This window comes from Scyliorhinus torazame, chromosome 26 (assembly GCF_047496885.1).
Source record: "Scyliorhinus torazame isolate Kashiwa2021f chromosome 26, sScyTor2.1, whole genome shotgun sequence".
NCBI lineage: Eukaryota > Metazoa > Chordata > Chondrichthyes > Carcharhiniformes > Scyliorhinidae > Scyliorhinus > Scyliorhinus torazame.
Genome location: NC_092732.1, coordinates 7206922 through 7219617, shown reverse-complemented (window position 1 = coordinate 7219617; position 12696 = coordinate 7206922).

Here is a 12696-nt window from a genome sequence, read left to right as displayed (position 1 = left end):
ATTGCAAATCTCTGAGGTGCGATACATCTGGGTGTCCTGGCGAATGATTCACAGTGTGCAGGCAGAGCAAGTAATTGGGAAATCTAACAGAACATTTTCATTTACTGAGAGGAGTATTCAATGAAAAAGTAGGGAGTTTACACTTCAGTTGTACGAGCGATACCACATTTGGTATACTCTGGACAACATTGGTCACTTTAGTTAAGGCAGGATGTACATGCGTTGGAAGTCATTCACAGAAATGCATCAGAATAATGCCCGGAATTTGTCCATTGAGGGAAAGTTGGAATGGTTATATGTATCATGTCCGCTGGAGTTTAAAGAGCAAGAGGCGACTTTATTGAAATATATCAGATCCAGAAGGGTATTGAAAAGGTGGATGTGGAGAAGATGTTTTCTCTTGTAGGAAATTGTAGAATTGGGGGGGGGGGGGTGTCACTGTTTAAAAATAACGGGTCGTCCGTTTCAAAGGAAAATTAGGATAATTTGTTTACTCTGAGAGGGTCGTGAATCTTGATAACTTCCATCCTTTCACTGGCGGTTGAAGGAGTATCTTTGAATCTTTTTAAGGCAGAGATTGGTATGTTCTTGGTAAGCAGGGAGTTGAAGGGTGATCGGGAGCAGAGTCGCGAGGAGGAATAGCGCATTCCTGATCCTTCTTCGTATTTTCGTCCTTAAAACAGATAGAATTCCGAAACGATTACCACAGTAACTGTTGGAAAGATGCGTCCTCTGGTGAGGGAACAGTGAAGTAGGGAACACAGTATCCGCAGTAAGAGGGGGATGAGGATGAATGTCTACACTCAGTGGCTCACTGGTGTTTGAAATTCCAATTCACACAGAGGAGTGTGGCGGGGGTCAATGGATATAGTCAAGGCTGAATTAGAGCGGTTTGAATTAACAATGGAGAAGAGTGTTGGAGGGAGGCAGACAGGAGGATGGAGATAAAATGAACAATCAGGTCAGCGATGATCTTGTTGTATAGCAGAGCAGGCTCGAGGGGCCGAATGGCCTCTTCGTGTTGCAATTTGCTATGGCCATCTAGTCTCTGCTCAGTTAAGTAAAGACAATCGGAATTATTAATTCATCTCAGAATAAAACATGAAAGAACGTGGGAAATTTAAAGCATCAATACCATGGTTTTGGCTTTGGGAATGAACTGATTTCTGAAACAGTTATAAATACAGTGAGAACACAAAGTACAAAAAAACAAAGAAAATTACAGCACAGCAACAGGCCCTTTGGCCCTCCCAGCCAGCGCCGATCCAGATCCTCTATCTAAAACTGTCGCCTATTTTCCAAGGATCTACTTCCCTTTGTTCCCCTCCCGTTCATATATCTATCTAGATACATCTTCAATGAAGCTATCGTGCCCACCTCTACCATCTCCGCTGGCAAAGCGTTCCAGGCACCCACCACCCTCCGCGTAAAACACTTTCCACGCACATCTCCCTTAACCTTTCCCCCTCTCACCTTGAAATCGTGACCCTTTGTAATTGACACCACTACTTTTGGAAAAAGCTTCTTGCTATCCACCCTGTCCATACCTCTCATAATTATGTAGACCTCAATCAGGTCCCCCCTGAACCTCCGCCTTTCCAATGAAAACAATACTAACCTGTCTTCATAGCTAGCACCCTCCATGCCAGGCAACATCCTGATGAAACTCCTCTGCACCCTCTCGAAAGCATCCACATCATTCTCGTAATGTGGCGACCAGAACTGCATGCAGTATTCCAAATGTGGTCTCACGAAAGTCTTATACAATTGTAACATGACCTGCCGACTCTTGTACTCAATACCCCGTCCGGTGAAGGTAAGCATGCTGTCTGCCTTCTTGAACAATCTATCGACCTGCGTTGCCACCTTCAGGGTACAATGAACCTGAACTCCCAGTTCCCTCTGTACACCAATTTTCCCCAGGTCTCTTCCATTGACCGTATAGTCCGCTCTCGAATTGGTTCTTCCAAAATGCATCACCTCGCATTTGCCTGGATTGAACTCAATCTGCCATTTCTCTGCCCAACTCTCCAAACTATCTATATTTTGCTGTATTCATTGACAGCCCCCCTCGCTATCTGCAACTGCACCAATCTTAGTATCATCTGCAAACTTGCTAATCAGACCACCTGTACCTTCGTCCAGAACATTTATGTATATCACAAACAACAGTGGTCCGAGCACGGATCCCTGTGGAACACCACGAGTCACCTTTCTTCATTTTGAGAAACGCCCTTCCACCACTACTCTCTGTCTCCTGTTACCCAGCCAGTTCTTTATCCGTCTAGCTTGTACACCCTGAACCCCATCCGACTTCACTTTTTAATCAACCTGCCATGGGAAACGTTATCAAATGCCTTATTGAAGTCCATGTATACGACAAATAATTCTATTAGGTTTTAAAGACAAGACCTTCCCTGCACAAAACTATGCTGCCTATCACTGATACGTCTATTTTCTTCCAAGTGTGAATAGATCCTATCCCTCAGTATATTCTCCAACAGTTTGCCTACCACTGACGTCAAGCTCAAAGGTCTATAATTCCCTGGATTATCCCTGCTACCCTTCTTAAACAAAGGGACAACTTTAGCAATTCTCCAGTCCTCCGGGACCACATCCGTGCTCAAGGATGCTGCAAAGATATCTATTAAGGCCCCAGCTATTTCGTCCCTCGATTCCCTCAGCAACCTAGGATTCCATCCGGACATGGGGACTTGTCCACCTTAATGCCTTTTAGAATACCCAAAACTTCCCCCTTCCTTATGCCGACATCCATCCCTAACCTCAACATCCGTCCTGTTCCTCTCCTTGATGAATACCGATGCAAAGTACTCATTAAGAATCTCACCCATTTCCTCTGACTCCACGCATAAATTCCCTCTTTTGTCTTTGAGTCGGCCAATTTTTCCCTAGTTACCCTCCTGCTCCTTATATACGAATAAAAGGCTTTGGGATTTTCCTTAACACTGTTAGCCAAAGATATTCCATGACCCCCTATTAGCCCTCTTTATTGCGCGTTTGAGATTTATCCTACTTTCCCGATATTCCTCCAAATCTTCATCTGTTTTAAGTTGACTAGACCGTACGTCTGCTTCCTTTTTCATCTTAGCTAGTCTCACAATGCCACCCGTCATCCATGGTTCCCTAATCTTGCCATTTCTATCCCTCATTTTCACAGGGACATTTCTGTCCTGCACTCTGATTAACCTTTCCTTACAAGAATCCCAAATTTCAAGTGTGGATTTACCCTTAAACAGCTGCTCCCAGTCTACATTCCCGAGCTCCTGCCGAATTTGGTTATACTTTGCTTTTCCCCAATTTAGCACTCTTCCTTTAGGACCACTCTCGTCTTTGTCCAGGAGTATTCTAAAACTTACGGAATTGTGATCGCTATTCCCAAAGGAATCACTGACTGAAACTTCAAGCACCTGACCGGGATCATTCCCCAATACCAGGTCCAGTATGGCCCCCTTTCCGAGTTGGACTATTTACATACTGATGTCAGTGATGAGCTTTAAAAACACTTCACTTCCTGGTTTGTCACTGTGGGGTCTGTCAATTCGGTTTTCTCAAATAATAAACGCAATTAGTACTTTAAATAATGGACATTAAACATACGTTCAGTAAAATATCGGTGTTAATCATCAATATTCACCCGATCAGCCACAAGATGAAATCCAAATCCAAATGAGGATGAATATTCTAGGCCGGATCATCCAGGCAGTTCCGGCAATGGATGAAAATGTACAATCCTGACAGAGAGAAAACAATTAGTAACTGCTGCTGGGTCAAATGATTCTTCATGGGACTATCTCAGGGGAAACATGACCCAATTCTGAACTCAAAACAGGAAAATCCGTGCCGAAAATTCTCTGCAAGACTCCTCAGGAACCCAGGCCACTTGATCTTCAGCAGAATGGTGAGGAATGGAAGGTGGGAGACAAGAGGGAAATACATTCCTGTTGTTGTCTGGTGGCAGGAATCACTGGCAGCATGAGTTACTAAATTAGCTGTACTCAGAGTTTGACCTTTTCTGCAGAAATGCTTGACCTTCCATGGCGAAGGAGCGGGGGAGTAGAATTTGCAGCAGAGAGCGGGTCTGGCAGCAACGAGGCACATTGGTGGTGACCGCAGCTGTTTGCTTTGAGCGTTAAAAATACCTTGCCCACAGCCCAAAGCGCGTTGAAATCTAGATATCAGTGCCCGAGATTGTGATCACTCTCTGCTTGAGATGGAAAATATGTTCGAGCCAAAAGCGCTCTGTGGTTTTCCTGTTTTTACAGTTGAGGCGCTTCACCCACAGAACTGCCTTCAGAGGTCACACACTGGTAGTCAATGTCAAACTGCAGACAGAATGCGGGGTTACCGCCCAGAGTGGATTCAACTAAACAGAGAACAGGCTGGTGTACAATCATGCTCATTAACAATGTGTTTATTAATGTTATACCGATTTCCTATTTCTCTGCCCTTACCGGGATTTGAATAAAATTAACTGATTCCCAACTTTATTCACAATTGCACAATGCCTTCATCTTACTGGGATCGCACTGTGTAATATCGACACAGAGAACAGGGCAACACAGGAAGGGAGATGGGAGCAAGACACCAATTGTCTTCCTAACCGCACACTGGCTTGGGACTTAATCGCCATTCCTTTACTGTTCCTGGATCAAGCGCCTGGAGAAACAAGCCAAAGGTTGGTGTGCCGCCACGCCATGGACTACAGAGGTGAACAAACCTGCCCCTCATCCCCTTATAAAAGAACAATTACAAAAACATAATCGGAGCAGGCCCTTCGGCTCTCCACTTTTCTGACCATGATGCCCAAACTAACAAAACTGCTGTCCTTAGTCGTATCCCTCTATTTCCCCGTCTTCATCTATCCATCCAGATGTCTCTTAAATAGTGTTAATGTGCCTGATTTCATCACATCCTCTCGCCACGTGTTCCAGGCACCCACCGCTCTCTGCATAATAAACCTACTCCGCACATCGCCATTAAACAAAACTCTCACCTTGAACCTGTGGCCCCTTGTCTTTGACAAGTCCACCCTTGGAGAAGGACTCTGAGTTTCCACCCTATCTATTCCTCTCATAATGTAGAGGCAGTTAGGGATGGACAATTAATGCCGCCCTGACCAGCGATGATCACATCCTATGAACGAACGAACATAAATTGGTGACCTCTTGCTTTCATCAGAAGATAAATTCAAATCTTTGTATTTAGAAATAAATACATGGTACAACTTTCACTCATAATTTGTCTCCACTAATGTATTTCCATATTGCAGCTTTTAAGACATGTTCTCTGCCCGGCATGTACAGAATTTCCACTGATAATGATTTCCAAATATTTCCTGAGGCCTATCTTTCGGAAAATGTGGGGCATTGCATTGGGAATGTCGATCACCTCAAACCTTTATTCGCGGCTTTACGAACAGATGGCATGCAGGCTAAATTTACTCGAGTATCTTCCCTGTTCACCTTTTAATAATGTTGTCTACTATTTTACCCAGAGGGGAAATGCTTTTAACTTAACCCTTTGGGAAGACGGAATGCAAGTTGTTCCAGCTTGAAATTTTATTTTAAAGAGAAGCCAGTCACTCAACAGCAGAATGTGCGAGAGTGAATGCGGCTCAAAATCGAAATCCAACCCTGTTGAAGAGAGGCCCAGGGTTTTGGTCTGTCCCTGTTGCTACTCAAAAGATTGGTTTATTCGATCTGTGAATAATTCCAAAGCAACGCCCATTTCCATGATCTTGTTGGTGATATTCACGAGAAAAACACATAGAAGGCTACAGATGAAAATGATTCTAATTCTGTTGAATTGTTTTTATATATGGCTCCTTGTTTGGAAAACTTGTACTAATTGCAAATTTCTGCCCCCCGCCCCCCCCCCCCCCTCCCCCCGCAAATTACAAAAAGGATATTGGCAATGGAGCAAACACGATTTACAAGAACGAGAGCTGGGCCGAAATGTCATAAATAACTAGAAATAGGGAACAGTCTGGGGATTGTTTAACTGGCGAAGACAAGGCTGAGGGGCGGATTGGTAGATGTCTTATAAGTTGGATTAGCAACATCATCCTAATGACAATCTGGGATGGATCAAATTGAGTGAATTACTTTATTCAGCATAGATCCCTGAAGTTATTATTCTGCCCCGCCCTCTGAACTACAGCCAATCAGATTGTTGTGAGCTCTTCTGTTCCTTTTCAGCTGTGACACCCAGGTGGTGACGGCAGCGCAAATGAACGTCACATTCACCAAGACACTGCTCACAGAATGGTGTCATACTTTCCGAGCACAGATCGTCATCGTTTCCAGCAGATCTGGACCTGAGCTCGGATCAGTCCGCGGTCACTCCGGCCACAGTAACAAGCGAGTGAGAGCGAAAACGGGCAGCAGGCTCCGGCTCAAGATGGCAAAGGAACATTTCCCCCTGATACTCATTTTCCTGGTGCTGCGGAGTTACGGTGAGTAAACGGCGGTGGGAAATTTAACCGGAATTACCTTCGTTCAGTAAAATGCGAGAATGATTGTTTCCTGAGATAAAAATGTGATCCAGTGATCAGGTGAAGGGATTTCACCAGATAGTGTCAATGTGTTTACTGCTTCCTCCTATACACCGAAACAGAAATAAATTGAAGAATAAATCTCACCAAAAACTCTGTAAAACTACAAAGAGATTGTTCTTTAATTATAGCTGAAGCGTTTCAAAGCGGATGTGTCCAATCTGTCAATAATCACAGATAACGTGTCAATAATCTCTCTGGTTACAGACTCCGAGACCACTCTGTCTCACATCCCCTTCCCAATGACCGCTGAAGTCGGGCAGATGGTGGAATTAGCCTGTCATTGCATTTACCAAGTGGAATTGGCGTTTAGCTATGGCTGGTATAAACAAGGAGTGGGTGAAGCCCCGATACCAATCGACATTTCATCCTGTAACGGGGCGTATTGTAAGTTCATTTCTAAGAAAGGCAACAGCAAAAAAGTACTGATTCTGGAAATCCGCAATGTTCAGGCGAATGATTCGGGTTCCTACTACTGTGCTCGTATAGCTAGCTATGCACCGCTCCAGAAAGCAGCTACATTATTGGTTGGAGGTAAGAGAACAATTGAAATGAATGCTGATCATGCACAGTATTATCATTTTGTGTGAATCAATCGTTGAATATGTCTCAATCTGTGTCCAGACAGTTCCACCAACAAGACGGCGGTGCTGATATTTGTGCCACAGGGTGAGGAGAATTCGAGTGAAACCGTCCCCTTGGTGTGTTTGGTCAGTGGACTTTCTTCTAACCGGATTGCTATTTTCTGGAATATTTCCGGCCTGTTAACCGAGGGATCGAGTGGTCCCGGTACAATGGCGGAGGACGGGACCTACAGCATCACCAGTCAGATCATGGTGTCGAAGGGAATCTGGATTAGTGGCGCTGTCTGTACTTGTATTGTTCAACTGGGGTCTCGAATCAAAAAATGGACAACGAGCGTGTCGATCCCCAAATCAGCAGAGACAAGGACAGGTGAGTTGGCGGTCTTCACAATGATGGTTTGAATTCAAGTTATAATCAATAAGAATGATTAGCTGGAAGATAAGACTCTGAAGCCTGTTAAATAAAAACAAAGGCTCTCCAATCTTTATCTCGATAGCTCTGTCACATTTTCCCATAAACTAGAATCTGGATTCCCTTTTCGAAGTTATTGAATCTGCTTCAACCATCCTGTTTACGGAGTAGACTTTGGAATGGACTTGTGATCAGTTCTATGCTGGATGGGCTTTACAAACAGAAACCAGACAAAAGTGGAAATTGTTGTCTAAAAATGACTTGTTTTATGAGACATTCATTTATTTTCTCTGAATCTCATTTTCCAGAACCCATCATCCGTGAACATCTATTTTATTGGTTGAATGCTGCTTCCTGAGACCTGCAATCTTGTAGAACATTAATCTCTGGGTCTAGCACTTCACAGAAATGTCATTTTCAGAAATTATTCCACGTATATCGCACAGGTTTTACTTGGCAGGGAATCGGAGCTTTATTGTCACAAACCATTGACAGGGGCAGGGCGATTACTAATGCATGCAAAGGCCTTGACATTAGCAATAGGGCAGAAAGTAGAACAAGAAGGGAGCTGTGATGAACATTAACAAAACTCTGGTTCACTATCAATTAAATTATTACGCCCTGTCTGGGCACCAGACTGTCTGGAGAATGTATTAGAGACAGTGCAGAAAAGATTGAAGGCAATGGTATCAAGGGCGGGAAAATTAATTCCCGTGCATTACCGATAGACATTGATGGTTTTCTCAGCGGAGAGGAGAAGTTTGAGCAGATATTTGATAGTGGCGTTGACAGATCAGGAGGGATCTGGGCTGAGTACAGAGTGAAAATCAGTACCCCGTGACCGAAGGATGGAGGGCCAGGCGGTACAAATGTACTGTGATTGGGAAAGGAATGAACTGCAACATGATGGAGAACCCTTCTGTACACCGAATGTCCATCATTGGAACACACTGCCTGAGAGTCTGGTTGAAGCAGTTCAATCGTGGCGTTCGAAAGGGAATTGGAGAATGGTGAGAAATGGAATAATGGGCAGGGGAAAGAGGAATTGCAGGCGAGTGGAATAAAGCGGGTTGTTGCTGATGAGAGGTAGCAGAGAATTGGTGGGCTGAATGGCCTCCTGTGCTGCAATTATTCTCTGATTGAGTAATGTTTGGAGATTGAAATGGGAAGATAAATTAATGCTGGAAGACATCCGGAATCATTGAATTTTTGAATTGAGGAATTTCGTCTAAAAGCAAGGGCGATGTGTTGATGCGCCAGAAGCATTGGCTGGTCACGTTCACAGTATTGTGATCAGCTGCACACAGCTTTTTAGGGGTGGAAGTCACAGGTCTAACGAGAGAGCCGGGGAGATTTGTTGGGAACTGGCCACTTCAGTTAATGTGGAGAGACTGGAGAAGCTTGGACTCCTGTCCTTACAGAAGAGAAGGTTAAGAAGAGAAATGATCGAGGCGGCGATCAAAACCAGAACGTTTCGATGGAGCAACTAATAGGAACAGTGTACAATGGCAGGAGGTGAGCAATCAAGGGGACACAGATTGAAGATAATCATCAAAAACTGCGGATCTTTGGAGAGTGTGATTTACACTGAAAGGTCATGAAATCTGGAACACGCAGCAAAATCATATTTACTTGTTACTTTCAGAAGGGGATCTGCAGAAATATTTCATGGGGTGCAATGTACAGGTCTATGAGGGAACGCTGAGGGAGATTGACCCAATTTGGAGAGAACTTTCAGAGTTGACACGAGGACAAAGGGCAGCATCATTCACTGGCTCCGTTTTTCCACTATGACATCAGGTGCTGTTTGCATCATACAAACTGATGCACTGTGAGTGTGGAACAACACTGACAGGCCTGCCAGATAATTGATGTCCATGGCCTAACGTTGTGCACTCGAATACTCTAGCCATTTTCTCATTCGCAGATATTTCTAACACCTTTAACATAGTTACCTTTTCAAAACACTTCAACAGAACGAAATCAAAGGGCGGCACGGGAGCACAGTGTTTAACACTGTTGCTTCACAGCTCCAGGGTTCCAGTTTCGATTCCCGGCTTGGGTCACTGTATGTGCGGAGTCTGCACGTTCTCCCCGTGTCTGCGTGGGTATCCTCCGGGTGCTCCGGTTTCCTCCCACAGTCCAAAGATGTGCAGGTTAGGTGGATTGGCCATGCTAAATTGTCCATCGTGTCCAAAATGGTTAGGTAGGGTAACTGGGTTAAAGGGATAGGCTGAAGGGTGCTCTTTCCAAGGGCCGATGCAAACTCGATGGGCCGAATGGCCTCCTTCTGCACTGTAAATTCTTTGATTCCATTTCAGGTGTTGCTATCAGAATCCCGGGGTTTACTTTCTCCATTTCCCTCCCAACGTTCCCCTTTCCCTCCCAAGGTTCAGGTTCCAATGTTTTAACTGAGTTCCGTTTCCCAACTGAGAATGCCAGGAGATAAGGATGAGACAGAGAAGCAGCTTTTAATTGTGTTGTCTCTGCAGGATGGTGCAGTCGGGCCCTTCCCGCTTTCATCACTGTCCTGGCGGTTCTGGTTCTCTTGTTGATTCTACTTCACATTTGGATTTGTAAAGGCGGCAGATCAGGTGAGGAATACTATTCATCAGGGACATTGCAATGATTGCGTATCCAATGTTATTATATTCTCCTGATTTTATTTAGCTAATTATAGTTCCTTCTTTCAGGAAAATGGGACAACAAAAGGCAAAATGAAATGTAAGTGACTGAGTCATTTGAAAACTACATCACGGACACTCTCTTTATGTTTAGTATTGTGTGAAGTCCAGTTGAAACCCGACTCTGACATCAATGTTTCATGTTGACATTCTGTTCGATATTTGAAGATGAATCTAAAACTGCTGTACAATTAATTATTTTCTCAGCTATTTCTGGGACCTGGGCCAGGATTTGGATGACCTAACATTTCATTAATACTTATTGTCCTTGTTCAGTTTCAGTTTGAGCGAGACAACACAAAGACAGGGGCGGAAAGAGCGACAAACGGGTAAGTTCCATTGAAACATGGGCACAGATTAAATATCAAATGGCGGGAATTCACCGATTGATAAGTGGACTAACCGCCATCAGAATATTCCTCAATCATCTCATTCCTGTTGGTGCCAGAAAACGGCCAATTGTGGATTATTAAATCTGCCGCTAACATACCAGATGGGCAATGGACACTAGACAGGGATTGTCCAGCCATTGGCAAATTGGACTCCATTGACATTTTATCTGAGAAGTGATGCATTGAGGGGCTGTTGATCTGTTGGGGGAACACAGGCTGATGTGTGAAGCTTTTGGATTGACTCCCATTGACAATTAGGGCCAATTGCGTTGAGGCCATTGGCGCATTGATTCGTCACTGTCTTCGTCTAACTCCAGCTGAATATCTATTCGCCGGAAGAAAAAATATTTAAATTCATATTGTATTCTTTAATACCTAGGCGAACTCCACGAAACACAGACGCAGAGATTACATGAAGGTGCGTTACGGGTAAGTGCAATTAATATGCTGTCAAGCTGCCCAGATAACTGCTGATTTTTGGAATAATGTGCACCCCATCCCACGCTAGATGTTTCACGTGGTTGGCAGAGCACATTCTAGAACACATTCATTTGTTTCAAATCACACTCGTTGCTTTAACTAAAATCAGAACATATTCCTCTGCGGGGGCAGGAGTGGATGAGCGAGGGGGTTGTGTTGGGACTCGGGAGCAGGAAGCTCTCAGTATCCAGTGTTGACATTAATTCCCTCAACAAACATCCAAATAAAATACATTCGCTGCGTCGTTATTAAATGGATGTTCTTGGAACACTATTGATTCCGAATGGGCTGCAGAATACCTTCATTGAATTCTTTCACGAGTATTTTGAAAAGTTGATGTGAAACGACCAGGGTCTTGCATAGCCGTGAAAGGCGCAAAATAAGAGCAGTGTGGGTTCTGCTACCTGATTTGGAGGTTGAGGCAGAAACATTTAATAAGGCACCTGGATCTTCACTTAAAGTGTTGGAATATTTAAAACAACGGATCGGGAGATGGGCAGTGTGATAAGAATGATCAGCGTGCTTTATCTTTCAAGCTATTTTATTTTGGCACTGACAGCATGGTCTAAATGGACTCTTGATGTGCACCACCCCCCCCCCCCCCCCCCGCCCTTCTCTACGATTCTTTGGTGTAAGTCTCTTTATTGTGTCTGTGTTTCTGTCTGGATATGGATTTATCTGCCGGACCCTATAGATAACACACGGGGAAACATGATCATCAGGTTCGCTCTTTAACCATAAATATATCGAATAAAAGTAATAGTTACATCGCCGCAGTTGTCTGGTTTTCCATTGACGATGTCTGCTTTAATTTGCTTTCCAATTTCACGACTCTATCACAGATCATTTGTCCAGACAATTATTGCAGATACACATTAAGCAGCACCCTCGCAGATAGATATAGAGGGCACCCTCGCAGATAGATATAGAGGAAGAAGACTCAACAGTGGTTTTCAAAAGGGAATCTGTGAAATGGTTGAAGGGAGGAGAATTGTTGAAGATATGGGGAATGTTAAACTGAGGTTGCGCTAACTGACTAGCACTTTCATGGAGCCAGTACGGATTGAATGGGCCGAATGGTATCCTTCTTAGTTGTCTCGTTTTGTCACTTCATTGAAGTCGATTTCATTTCGGGATAATTTGACATCTATGTTAACTATTTTTGAATGTCAATGCTTCATATATTTCCCAGTCTCAGGGCGGACCTCTCTATGCCTCCCTGGACTTGGCCGCTTTGGAGAAGAGATCAAAAAAGAAGGCAGGTGGCAGATGAGAACCTGGATGGCTTTTCCTTGATGAATCCTGGAGGAGACAGGATATGCCAAACAACCCGAAACTTAATGGTAATAAATAGAGCCAAGGAGACTTCTATAAAGCAGCTAAACTCTCCCCGTGCATTGCGCCAAACACTGACTCCTTTGTTCAGTGCAGAGGATAAAGTGTTGAGAATCATTTGTGATAATCCGCTGTAACCATGTCGCTAAGGTATGGCAGAATTGTAGAGCAAAGTCTAGTCACAGTGAGAACTCTCTGATGAATGGATAGTTCCAGCGACATTTCATTTCAAATG